Here is a 14,956-nt window from a genome sequence, read left to right on the forward strand (position 1 = left end):
GGCAGAGGGGAAGCAACTGACATCTTTCTTTACTAATGCAGCAGGACAGTTAATTGATCACAGGGGTTTGTTAGGCTGCAACACTGAAAATACCCATCTTTGTGACTCTGAGATGCTTGGTGCTTAATGGTGCTGCTTAAAAGGATAGGCCATTAATCCTCAGGGTGTAACTTCCTTGGCACAGACATTTCTGAAACAAGCATTCTAAGCTCTCAGTCAGTGCCAAGGGACAACACTGTGAATTCATACTAGGTCAACCCTCTGTTTGGGACCTTCCTTCCCATGCTGTCTCTACTAACAGCAGTTTCCCACCGTACTTGCGGTCTGCAACAGCCTTCCAAGACTAAGCAACCAATGTTACTTTTTATCAGCCACATTCCAAAATACACAGCAAGCATTCTTCTTCCAGTTATGAAAAATAACCCCCCAGACCAAGGCTCCATGCACATATATGTACTCCAGTTCTCTAGAATAATTTCACATCTTGTGAGTCATATCCAGTCGTCCCTTATGAGTCAACCTTATTATTTCTAAGCATCATCCTCGTTCTTTTTCATTAGCTATAAAAAGAGAAGAAAGACAGGGCAGTTGGGCCTTATCTGTGAGCCAACGTGCTCGGGCAACAATTGTGAACCTGTGCCCATATGCCCCCATGGAAACAACCAGCAAAAATTGTCTCAGAGCATGAAATAGGTCTGAAATGCTCACCTGCATACACTGTGAAGTATACATATATGTTTTACTTTCGTGAGAATTGCACCACTCTCTGATTGATTTCCTGCACGTGAACGATGAAATAGCTCCAACTGAGTACCATTCTTTGTCATGCATCTCGCTCCTTTTATATGTTACCTACCTGTCAAGTTACAGTGACAGCTCCATTTGTTTGAAATTCTGTTGGACAAAACAAGAGCAAATGCCCTGAGCAGCAGAAACCACCCGCAGCCTGCCTGCAGCCTGGGTGATCTGTCCACCCTTTACAGCACTCTGATCTGCACAAAGCTGTTCACCACATGCATCTCTATCCCCTCTGATCAAAGTGGGGTAACTGCTGCCATTTATGCTCCTCATATCAAAATACCAAGCAACCTTACCATGAACCGCTTCTGCAGTTGGCGCTCAAAATAATGCTACATGACCTTCGTAGACAGACCTTATCAAAAAGCCCTAGCCATTCATGCACTTAGTGATTAGGGCTATAAAGAAACTGATTATAATTTATATGCTGGGAAAGTCTCTTTGCATCACCTCAGCGTACAGAAGTGACTTACAGTTTCACCTGGCAGGTAAGATGAAATGTAGGCCAATCCTTCTGCAGCTAACTGCAGAAATTGCTACACTAGCAAAAAAGGCACAGAGGTAAGAGAGAGAGGGGTCTGGCCTTCCCAGTGGCTCAAATTTTGTTTTCATTATATCATGTAAGTTTAATAGCAAGTTCTCCTTTCACTGCTTCTTAAAGCACATTGTACAAATTATTTTTATTTTACTAAGCATCCTGTTTTTGCCTGTATTAACTCCTACTCTTCTTTCTTTGGACCTGAACAGTTACTAGGATGCAAAATCAGTTTTATGAATAAGTGTGACTTTGCCTATGCTGCAGAGCTGACCTCCAGGCAAAAAAGAAACGTGGTACAATCTGCTGGGAGCCATGCAAATAAGTGAAGAGACAAGCAATGAGGAGGTATCTGAAACACAAAGCTGATGAAAGCCTTTTTTTTTTTTTCTTTTTTTGGTCATTTTTTACTGAATGGCCCATTTAAAATGTGACCGCCCAGTGTTAAGATCATAGCACACTGCCCAGATTTACAGACACCCCACATGACAGGTGCCGTCTGGCTTTGAAAGTCCTGGCTTGTGACAAGTCCCTCAGCACTAGCACTGTAGCTTCTCATTACCTGAACAGTTTATGCATGTGGCCCCCAGTGAGCTCACTATGAACCTATGTTAATATAACATCTGCAATTTGCATCCCCTTTATTTCCAGGTTGGGATTTCTGCAAGACACATCCATCATTTGTGGATGACAGATAAGCATGTCATGGTCCCCAGTTGCTGCCTGATTCTCCCCGGGTATCTCAGTGCCCCTCTCCATCACATCCCTCTTGAACTCTGCTGCTGCCACAATGGGACTGTCTAACACAAGGGCTAACAACACTGTGTTCTGCTAAGGGCACAAGGCTCAAGGTATTGAGAATCAGGGTCTCACATGCACCATGTTCCCAGCAGCCTGGCAAGCAGCACCATATGCTGCACTCATTAGTGACTGTGCTGAGCAACAAGGGAGACTGACACATCTGATTTGCTTTGCCTTCAGCGGCAAGAGCAATTGTGCCTCTTCACAGGACACGGCCTGAAGCACTCAACTGAAGAAGCATGAGTAAATGGCACACTCAAACGGCAACCCCCCCCACTGCTCCCACTGAGACCCACACACCATCTGAGCCCAGCTGGCATTGTCACCCTGCAACGTGAGGCCAGCTGCCCTTTGTGTCCAGTGCTGGCTGGAAGGCCCTACCATCAGCTGAGCTCCTGCCATATGCAACGTGTGCCATGCCTGAGCAGCCCCAAACTGTCAGGGACAGGGATGCCATTCTCTGAAAGGTCACATTCTGCAGAAGAACGCAGAAGCAGCGTCCAGCGTAGTGCTCTTGACATAAAATGTTCCTTTGCAGAAAGCAGAGATGATTATGCCCTTGTAAATGACAAACCTCATTAGGAGGAGCAACCTCCCTGCCTTTAACCTCGCCTCTCCATACCCAACGTGCCTCTCCTTAACCTCAAAGCTCTGGCAGTGACTAGAATATTTAGACAAAACACAGCTAAAAAGGGACTGCTTTTCTTTCCTTTTGGCTTTTCTGACAATTAGCAGAGCTGAAAGCCAGGGCATTTATACAGCATAGATGAACTTAGGGATTAGTTGGTTGTTCCTTCCTGAACGAACATGAAAATATATCAGAGGGCTGAACTCTGATGCTGCACTATGACACTGTCATATCTCTTCATAGCTTCATTTTGTATCTTTTCCTACTCTCCATTGATTTTAACCCTCTTAAAAGGGCAAAAGGAGGAGAGGGAGAGGAAAGAAATGAATGTGTGCTATTTTTCTGATGCTTTTCATCAGTGAATATATTTTTTTTTTCCTTGTTCCTTTCCTAATGCTAGACAGACTGTTCCAAGAACATCTTTGGTTCAGAGTAAAACACACACCATTTTCTCCATTACGTCCCCTGGCCTACTAAAGAGGTGCTGGGCACTGATAGCCCAGATGCCTCCTTCAGAACTGGGAATACTGGCTAACACACTGTGCCTCCAGAGCCAGGAAAAACAACAGGCAAAAATAATACAGAAGGCATCAGTGGGTTTCAGGTGAGCTCAGTCGTGTTTAAAGTCAGCATTTCAGTGAAGTTTCTACCTTTTACGCGCATGTAGCTCATAGCGTACCACCTTGATTTCCATCTGTCCAGAAGGAGGGGATGGTTTTTATGTGATCAAGATGATCCAAATCAATTCCTGGTCTCTGAGAGGTGTTTCCCCCATAGGAGTTCATACTAATAAGCTCATTTCATTACGTCTCAGCTCTCAGCCAGCGTGATCGGAATACAGCACATCCTCTCTCTGCTCCTCATCTGCCACATCTATTTGTAATACGATTCCTCAAGGTAGGAACCACAGCATCCCTCATGTGCTTGTACCATATCAAGAAGATCCAGAATCAACACACACAGTGGGAGACTTTGAATCCCTGCTAGAAACAATATCGACAGCTTTCCAGCTCCCATGTTTCGCATTTCTACGCTACTTAATTCCTTGTGACGCTCTCAACTTGAACATGACACTCAGACCGTGCCTAGTCCTGGCTTAGATCGGATGTTGCTCCCTGCCAGGCTCTTGGTTTGTGTCATTTGGACTCTGACAACAAAGCAAGGCATGCAGCTGTGTGCATCTGTACACTCACACATCCCCTCTATACATTTTTATCAGCATTCAGCAGAGGATCAGTTGGTTTTGCACTCCTTATCGACAAACAATTAACACCTAAGTTCATTTTGTAGACAGAAGGATTTTGTATTCATTCTGTTGACAGAATGACTGGAAACCACAGAGGAAACACTATTTGACAGTCCTAGCACATACTGGATGCCGTGGAGAAAATGCATGCTGCTAACTGTCCAATCAGTTATGTAGACAAAATGAATTTCATCATAATTCTGTCAACAAAATGCTAACTTGCTTAAATTATTCTCTCAACAAAATAAATTAACTTAAAATCCTTTTGTCCACAAAATAGATTTAAGTGTTTAGTGAAGTCTTGTAAATACTACAGACTGTTAGCTTAGCGTGAGCAATTCAAACACGCGGCTTAGCCGAGTCAGCGGTTTCTGGCTTATCAGACAGGGATGGTCTTGATTCTTCCAGCTCTTCCCTCCTCTGAGAAGCCAACCCAACAAGATGATCAGTCATCCAGCACGTAATGTATCAGCATGCAAAGCAGGACCTTGTGAGAGAATATTTTTCCATATTTTTATTCAATCAGCGGGGATTGACAGGAGGAATTTTATGTAAGTCTAGCAAGCCTAAAGGACTCGGTCCATTCCTCAGAAGAAGACAAGCTTCATCCTTAGGTCTAAAGTTTGACAGAGAGTTTCCACGGCAAACGTTCAGATAAAGTGGCACTTTAATGAGGGACTACAGCTGTGATACCTTGGTAGATTTCATATTGAGAACATGAAAATGCAATCAATCTGCTTTTAGACACTATGCATCTAGAGTCCATTATACCTATGGAAAATCTCCTTCATTTTCCATGCTGATCCAAACTCAAGAGTAAATGTACATATTTATGCCTTGCTTGGAAATACCAGAATGTAACACTAACAAAATTGGACACAATCTGAGCACACGTATTGCTGTGGGGAGCAAAGCGAACCAAACTCCACTCAAGCCAGCCCAAGCACAAAAGGCACCACGCCAGAGACAACAGAAACTGCCAGCCCCTAAATTCAATGAGGATGCGCCTGTGTGCCTTCATTGCACCAGCCAGCATATTCGCATGGTCCCTCTCCCACACCACACACACGACCCCACGAGCCTACAAGAAAGTCAGAAACAACACACCATGCAGCACCATCCCTAATGTTCACGCTCCTTTGGCCTCATCTCCAGAAAGCAAAACTCCCTAAGATAAGGTCATTAAGCAGGTTTTTAGGAGCCCAGCACTGTGCATTACTGAGCACTGCCTGCCCTGTAGATCTGCTGCTTTTTCATGATAAAGGAATATAGAAATAGTCATACCTCTATCTTTAGTAACATCAGTCAAGGAGTTTGTCAGGCCAGTGGAAAAACAAAACTCTTGAATCTGCTTTTACCAGATTCTTCCACCAGTATAAACAGGGTTGTTTTTTGGTTTTTCTGTCTTCTTTTAGGAGGCTACTGTGGTTACAATGGAGTTAATTTCCAGGTGTGTGGAAAGTGTACAGTAACACGAGAAAAATACCATATTAATATTTAATATAACACTTTTTATGTGCATGAAAAGAATAAAAAACATTCAAATGCAAATGCGGCCTGCAAGGATGGGTAGAGTTTTCTGTTTTTCCAGTAATGTCTTCATTTTAATGAAGACTGATTTAGTCTTAAGCGAGCCAAGAGCGCTTGTGCGTGTGCACTTCCAGCCACAGAACAGCCTGCTTCTGGTCAGAGCCCTCCACAATATTTGAGACACTGCAATAGTACCTTGCAATGGCACACATGGAAATACAGGGCGTTTATCAATCCTTTTGGAGCCATACGCTGTAGCCCCAAAGGGATGAAGCACGCTGCAGCATCTACCTTCACAAAGCAACCAAAACTTTGGTATTGCTCCCTACAGCTCTTAGGGCCAGTGATTTCTTTTCTGTGACACGCTCTGTGTTTACCAACCATAACAAAATGACCTAGCTAGGGATCATCAATGAAATTTCTATGTGCTAGAAACCAAGCTCCTTCTGAATTTTTTGGACCTGAGTCTCTAAGCATCATGATGCTCTTTTGACACCTCCAGCACAACCGAATACATTTTGCCAACTAAATTCCAGGTACAGCATAGCAGTAACCAATCAGGGCAGCTTTTCAATGGCACACAGATACTTGCAAATAACAGTCAGACTAGCGAGAATTTTCCCTGGCAAAGAGAAGCAGAGGTTTGGGGAGAGGCAATCAGTTACGTTTTAACTGGTGTCACTTCCTCCCACTGAAGAATTACTCAATGCACCCCGTCTTATGGAGCACAGCATGGGCCAAGGCCATGCCACTGAATCAACGGAAATGTTTTTCAACCTAGTTCAGATAGCTTTCTTCTTTCATACTGGCTTTGCCATAGCACATGTCACTACCTTGACTTCCAAATTGAGTCTAGATGGAATAAAGTGTTAGAGTGGAAAAAATAACCCTGCAGTGAAAACTAGGCATCATGATAGCAGAGTTCAACACCTGAATACTGCACACACATTTAAAGTTACTTTGAGCAAGTTGCATCACCAGGACCTTACCAGCTCATGATGGGTTTCGGTTTCTCTCAAACACTGCTCCAAGGGTGTTAGAGCAACTTCTTCCTCCCACTGTTCTCAGCCTGCATTCTGCCAGACCCTCTTCTCCTTTGGGTTTCCTACAAGCATAAACAATACCTAAAACACTGCACTGGAAATAGCCGTTGAGTCAAGCTGCTGACAACCAAATGGTCAAGGAGCTCGGCTCACCTTCTGTGCTGCGATTCAGGCAATGTTGCGTGCCCCCACCTGAAGCTAATAATTACATGAAGCAAAACCTTATCTGCAAGGGGAAATGCACAACAGCAGTAGCTCAGAAGATGATCAGGAATGGGGAAAGCAAGCACAGAGGGAAGGAGAAAGCCGTGAGGCACTTTGTTTATTTGTTCTTAAACTTGGATATCTCAAACTCTCCAGCACCTTAACTTGGGAATTCCCTTTTGTGAAGGAGAACTTAGGAGGACATAAATAAATGAAAATTTATATGGAAATAAACATCCAAATATACATGAGGAAGGGAGAGGAGGGAAAGGAGTGATTCATTATTATGGCTTACATATCATTACGCATTCATAAATTCCAAGGCAATATATTTCTCTTCATTGCTTGGATAATAAATCATCATTCGATTACAAAAGGGGAGTACCTGGATGGAACAGCAGCCTTTCTGAAAAATACTCCTGGCAGATGAATGACAGGAAAATTTATGGAGAATGCAGCTGCCTGACTGTCCTGCCTCCAGGAGACTAGGCTGTGCCAATAACTAAACCTTTCCTGACAATTCACGCAGCAGACACTGTCCTTGATGGAGTGAGGTTTTTAGACCTCCTTTGGCTTGATTTTCATTATCCCTCCTTTGGCAGCCATGCAACGTCTATTAGCAACGCGAAAGGGATAGAAAAGAGCCATCGAAGTTGCTACCGAGCCTGTGCTAGCAGGCCTGTCTCTAGGATCTGTGAAAAATGTACAGCTGCGTTCTCTACTTAGATGGAGTTATCGCATCAATCAGAGAGATCCTTCAAGGGTCACTGGTATTCATAAAAGCAAAGAGTTTTCAAGAACACAAAAAAGACCATCCAGTAAACCAATTGCCTGCCTTTTTCTAGTTTATCTTCATTTCATTTCTCAGCCTTCTTTTTCCAGACCAACCCTTCATTTCCTTCCCCTTTTATAAACAAAGCTATTTGGCTCTTTATTTCAGCAGGTGCCTTCAAGTCATTCTTCATTTTTCTCCCATTACAGTCACAGCAAAGGGCAAGTCTGCCAAACAGCTGAAAGCCTGGCCACCCAGGCAAACCATCCCGAGAGGGGCTGGGCAGCTGAAGCAAAATGCATGGCAGAAAGTGTGTGGAACTGATCCTTACTGCAGTGAGGGCAGGCAACTGGGAGTCAAGCCCACAGCCATTCTTATTCTGAAAGGAACCCAAATCCCACCAGGTCTGCAGTCCCAGTATGCCAAAGGGGAATTCACCCACTGCAGAGCTCAAAACTTCTGGTGGAGGGGCATCACTGAGCATCAGTCAGGCTCCTCGATGCCACCAGGGAGGGCACATCTTCAAAAGAAGCAAGCTTCAGAAATATAGGCTCTTTATCTGGCAAACTGCCTCGGCTACGTTTGAGGACCCTGCACTGAGCTTTGCATTTTCACAGTGACAAAAAGCACATGTACAGCCTGACTCAAAAAAGACCTTTTTCTCCAAAAGGGTCAGCTAAGATTGAGAGGTGAATGGGTCTGAACATATGGGATAAGATACCTGGCAGCTGAGATTAGACACCTACCTCTGAAGGAGGCACTCACAGCCTCCCTTTACAGGCAGCAGGGAGAAGCAGTGCATCCCACCTCCTCCCAAAGCCGGCTTCTGAGGCAGATCAGATGAATCACGCTCTAGAAATGCCTGTTTCTTAGCAGTGATTATACAGAAAGACTGGATGAGTAGCTCATCTGCTGCCATTTGAAGTAGAAAGGATTGGCTGCATTACTTGGAAAGCAGAAAAAGCAGGCTTTATTTCCTGCTGGTTTCCCGTTTCGTGTGGCACTCCAAAGCTACAAAGTGAACAAAGGCAGACTGGCATCCTGACTCTGTGCCTGGGAGGAGGTTTGTTTCCTGCCCTCAGAGCCCAGGTTTAAAGGGCTGCACAAGGCAAAATGCTGTGAAAAAACTCGAGAGCCTCCTTCAAAATTGCATTCATATCGGGCTCCAGCCAGCGCTATCCATCCAAAACACTAAAGACCCCCAAGGGCACCTTATACAAAGGAATTCGAGATGTTTTCCAGGGAAACCGTCCAAGAATACCAATAGTTGTAAAACACAGTTTGTCACTTATTAAGCGGGAGACATTTTGGCAGTTAATGCAATACAGCAACTTCATCACTAACAGGAGCACAAAGCTCTGATGGGTCACATTAGTCTTGGAAAAATCTCAGTCTCCCAGTTGTGCTGCCATATGGAGACATGTTCCCCAGGGCCCATTTTACTTACTAATTCTTCCAGTATTTGTCCCCAAAGTTTAACAGCCACAATTACACTTTGGACATCAGAGCTATACAGATTTACGGCAGCTGAAAATCTCACATAGAGATCCTCTTCACCGAGGGCACGTTTGATGTTCATGAATTCCCTGGACCCCTTGCAGCGGCAAGACCAGCAGCACGGGAAAAACAAACAGAGACGTAGCATTTACCACTATACTGTGTGCAGACTATAAAATATGTGTTCCCTGGGTGCCAAACTACCATATCAGACGGCGTTTTATATCCACTTTGGCCTTCCTGCAATTGCATATAGCTCAAGGATATATATTCCCCTGCCCTATTCTGTGGAATAAACAAACCTTTTATACATCTCTCCACCACCGTATCGTTTGAGAGGATTAGGATGCAAGTGTGTTTCACACCTGATGCAGAAAAGTATCTGTTTTGAGTTTTCACCCAGCCATGATCTGTCAGTGGATAGAAATCTCATCTCCAAAGCCCTGGGGCCTCTGCAAAACACAGTAATATAACAGATTTTATTAGCAGTTTCAGAAAGGTAATCTAACACTAGATTAGCATTAAATGGTCCAGCAAAGTAGATACGTGAAGGCATCTGTAACACCCTCCAGTGCCCTTGATAGAAAGAATATCTGTATTTTAGGCAAAGAAACAGTAGTTTATTTAGATGCTTCAAGGCACTGATTTGCTTTGTATACAAACTACTGAGTGATTAATGTCTCTGTGAGCTCTTCTCCTCATCAAAACTATAACAACTTGAAATATCATATAACTTGCTAATAGATGACTAGATAAAGCTAAATTGTAAAACCATCATGGCACTTTGGTCTCTTGCTGAATACATGGATTCCCTGATATGAGAAATGTGATCAGGAAATAATCTGCTACTAAGAAGGCAATCCAAATCCCCTTCGGGGAATGGGCTGCATGAATGCAGCAGTGAGGATGATATATTAGCATTTCAAGAAGAGCCTGAAATCAGTGTGGAGAATGCCACTGAGGAATAGCTAAAATTGCTTTATCTTTTTCTGTTAATATTTCTGGGAAAAGATAGCAATATTGGGAAACTGCAGAAAGACCGAACACCTCACGTATATTGAATTGGAACTGCAACCATGTTGGATCTATTCAGAGCCCAAAGGATGCAATGTTCCCCAATTAAAAGTAGGAACTGCCGTGTGGGATAGATTTCCCTTACCAGTGCTACTGGTACATTTTAGGGTGAGGACAAACACTAACATCAGTATTTTTAGAAGCAAACAGTATGATGGAGTGACCCAAAAGAGACTTGTTACAGAAGCATAATTTTCTAAAGAAGGGGCTCCCATCGTTTCCCTAGCATCTCTTTCAGGAACTGAATAATCTCAGTAGCTTTGCCAAAGACTGCCTAATGTCTTCTTTCTTTTGTTCACATGTGCACTATATTTGCTTCACAAGGCAGCTCCAGTTTCTTCCATGAAAACAGACAAATAATTACATCTACCTGCATGTTTAACCTAACAACAAGGAGCTTCGGGAATCTCATCGCGAGAATATAATACTGCATAATAGAACGTTGTAGAATACAGCATAGTAGAACATTGTAAACAACAGAGCTTAAGCAACTTCCTAACAAGCTTGAATGATTTATAGCTTCTTGTCCCCTTGAGACCTGTCTGAAACTGATGATTTCTGCTATAGGCACAGTTAATGAAACTTGATTTTCCAGTCTTGAGTCTTCCCCAAATTGCAGGATTAACTAATCAAAACATCCATCTGATGTACCAAGGAAAGCACAACTGAGTGCTCCAAATACCCGCACAACAGCAGACTGGCTAAAGTTACACAAAGTGATCTGAAAAAGGCATCAGAAGCATGTACCAAACTGTTCCTGTTTCACTTTCAAGTGAAAGATATGTTCTAGTCACCTGGCATATGAATAAGTCTCTCGGATGTCACACCAGACAGGAAAGGATCAAACACACCCAATACACTCTTTCAAGAGGAAGAAAGCATTACAGAATTACTATGGGAGGAGAAATGAAAGCTTGCCAATACCTTTTAAAGTCATTTGCTGCCTTATATCCTTATACACACAGCCGAGTGAACTACGGCACATATGCCTGGTAGTGTACGGTCCTATCAACAGGCTCACAGCTGAGCAGGCAGAGGGATACACCACATGGAACTGCTGACCATACCTGGACACCAACAGGGAGCCCAGTGCTCCCCCAGCCCACCTACAGGGCACACTGGGTGCCCCTCATAGAATCACAGAACGGCCTGGGTTGAAATGGACCACAATGATCATCCAGCTTCAACCCCACTGCTATGTGCAGCATCACCAGCCAGCAGACCAGGCTGCCCAGAGCCACATCCAGCCTGGCCTTGAATGCCTGCAGGGATGGGGCATCCACAGCCTCCTTGGGCAGCCTGTACCAGTGCATCACCACCCTCTGTGTGAAAAAAAAATGTCCTCATGTCCTTCAGGAACACCAGCAAAGCACCCAGCACAGCACCATGTCCCATTTAAGCTATTATTTCCTATCTTAGAAAGGGCCCGGGGCCTTGCCAAAGCTCTCCTATGCAAAATTGCTGCTTAAAATCTCCCAGCATCCCACCTTAATGCATATGCAATAGTTCTCGCCCTCTCTCTCATATGGAACGTACCTCTTTCTAAACAATGATTTATTATTTTAGCAATAGAAAACTGCAATAATAGGCCAATGAAAATGGCTAAAATTGTAGCCACTTTGCCTAGCAATTATACATGTAACAGTTTCATTATCTGCTGGGCCAGCAGCTTAATTTACATTCCCACTTAACGATTAATTGTGGAAGTGCACTTTACTGCAACAGCAGCAGGGGAGAGCAAGGGCTGGACCAAGTATCTTGAAAGTAAAAATCTTCTTTTAAGAAATACCTCTGCAATTAATTTTATAACCAAAACAGCCAGCAGCAAGCAAGAACAGTGAGGAAAGGGAAAACACCAAAATACCAATGTTGGAAATAAAACATCTATTTGACAGAAAGCAAACAACACAGATGACATCAGTGGCGAGCTGTCCTTCAGCCCCTATGCTGACTCCCAGCAGGAGGCAGGGGGATACAGCCCCATTATCTAACACCAGAACATACACTGAAATGAATCACAGCATCACAGAATGGCTTAGTGTGGAAGAGACCCCAAAGATCATGAAGCTCCAACCCTCCTGGCCACAGGCAGGGCCACCAACCTCCACATTTAATACTAGACCAGGCTGCCCAGGGCCCCATCCAACTTACAACTCTGCCACGAAGAATATCCATGCATTGACCAAAACTTTTGTAAGGTTTAGACCAGGTCAGGGATTTCCTGATCACATTGTGTGCCTGACAGAAACTGCTGACTCACTGAAACTGCATCCCTTATTTACTGCTAAAAGTTTGAGCAGTGTTTATTACTGCCTGGATTCCTCAGGGCCTGAATGAAATATCTGGTCAGAACCAGAAGGGTGCAGAGTAGAAGCAGCAGCTAGCCTGGATAGCCAGAGAAAGCAATAACCAGCTCAAAAGGGGTAGATTTAAGTTGGATATAAGGAAAACATCTTTTCCAGTGAGGGTGGTGAAGCACTGGCGCAGGTTGCCTGCAGATGTGGTTGATGCCCTGTCCCTGGAGACTTTCAAGGTGAGGCTGGATCAGACCTTGGGCAATCTGATCAAGCTGTGATGCCCTTGTTTGCTAACTGGAAAGATGGTGCAAAGTCCACACTGAGCTATCTCCATGAGTTGGTTGGAGAAGGCCTGGGCTGCCTTGGTTTTCTGCTAGTGACTGCCCTGCTCCAATCAGGAACTGAACCAGAGACAACCACAGAGCCCTCCAAGCCAGTGCTCCTGTCATTCTGTCACCTCTTGCCTTTTTCATGAGACAGCAACCATCAAACACTGTGAAGCCAAATTGCGTGCTGAAATTAAATTATCTAGAGAGTAAGAAACATGTTTTTTCATGGATATGACACTCTCTGATGCAATCTAGACAGCTGATCGCTCCTGGGGCTCATCAGACATAATATATTATTGAGAGTCAGCTTCAGAAAGGCAGAAGAAGGGTCTGGAGGGATGGCCTGTCACGATCAGACAGCAGCATCCCTCCATTCAAAAGCACAAGAAGAGAAAATCTGGAGATGGGACAGTGCCGATGGGGGTGAAAGTTGTGGCACAAAATCAGAGCTAACTTATTGGGAAGAGAATCATAGAACCACCAAGGTTGGAAAAGACCTAAAAGATAATCCAGTCCAACCATTTACCTATTACCAATAGCTCCCAATAAACCATGTCCCTCAACACAACATCCCGTTGCCCCTTGAACATCCCCAGGGTTGGTGACATCACCACCTCCCTAGGCAGTCCATTCCAGTGCCTGACCTCCCTTTCTGAGAGTAACATAAATGTATTTTTCTTCTAAATTCATGAGCCCAAATGCATGGGTAATACACAGGTTATTCTGACTCTACAATAACAATAACAGTTGTTAACAACAGCACATATCCTCTTAGAAATGATTCACAGTCTCTTAATTAGTGCAACTCTACAGTAAATATGCGGTTTTTCACCTTACAAGAATGTTAAGATAAAGTTGAGATAAATCCTTACAGAAAAGGTTGAAATCAGAGGGCCCAAACCTTCTCTCCTGGCCTGGTATGATTGACATCACCTGGGATAAGATTATCAAGGACAACATTATGGGAAGAATATCATCAACAAACTGGAAGTTATTCCTGTCTTCTGTCTTAACGTATTATTACTCAAAACCAAAAATCATTAAGCCTACATAGACTTTCCCAGCTGAAATCAGTGATGCATCAGCTAATACTTCACATTTTGTCTCAAAGAATGGCACCAAGTAGAAAATACCATTCTTTGTGCTGGAAGGGGCAGAGAAAGCAGCTGGGCTCTTTCTGCTCCTTCCCAGCATAACTGCATTATCACCTCACTGAGCACTGAACCTCAGCTCTGAGGGCTCTGTCCTCTGTTGCTAGTTTCTAGAAGCACAAGGAAAATCCTCCCCTAGCGGGATTTGCATCACTAATTATTATGGAATAATTAGGAACAACAGATGCCAACTTGTGAATTGACTGAGCCTGTAAAATTCCCAAGGGCTGCAAGTTTTGGAAAAGCTGAGATTTCACTTTCCATTTGCACGAGAGCTGGACTGCTGTCACTAAGAACTGTGGGATGGCATCAGGACTGCAGTGACCCACCGCTCTAACTAGAGTCACACCGACCTATCTAAACAGTCAGAGTTAATGCATCTCTCCCGGTGATATTTCAGACAGGCTCTATAATTTAATATTTTAATGGAGACTACTCACGAGTCAATAATAGGGCTTTCACAGGATTATAAGTGACACAGTATTCTTCTAAAATACACGGCAAATAATTTTGAAGAGTGAGAATTTTTCAGTGCAGTTAGACAGTAATAGAAGGTTTTAAAGGGACAAGACTCCCCTGTAAGTTATGGAAGAACTGCCTACAAGGGAGTCTTCCCATACCTGGGAATGCATCTGCTGCATTACATCTGAGCAGTTATACAACCATACAGCTACACAATTATACAGTCAGTAGGTAAACAGAGGTTAAACAGATGTTTCATATGAAAGATTATCATGATAGAAAGACAATCTATGATAAATGGAAAATGCTCACCAATGTTGCAGGTTCGCAGTAAACTCCACAAAGGAGCCATCTCCAGAGAAACAGACCCTGCCTTAGTGGTGGTCAGCCCTTAAATGAGATCTGGGAGAGGTAGAGCCAAGCTTCACCCCTTCCGGTAGAACAGCTGAATTACCTTCACCTGTGCTCCCACAGCTGACTCATTGCTTGCCTCAGGTGGTCTATCAGAGGTCCAGGCTGTGATCAGCAGTTTACCATTCAACGTCTTAGAAACAGAAAATGCCTTCAAAGATTTCAACAGGAGCACATG

Source organism: Coturnix japonica, chromosome 7 (assembly GCF_054131305.1).
Source record: "Coturnix japonica strain WE chromosome 7, WE-NBRP24, whole genome shotgun sequence".
Classification (NCBI taxonomy): Eukaryota; Metazoa; Chordata; class Aves; order Galliformes; family Phasianidae; genus Coturnix; species Coturnix japonica.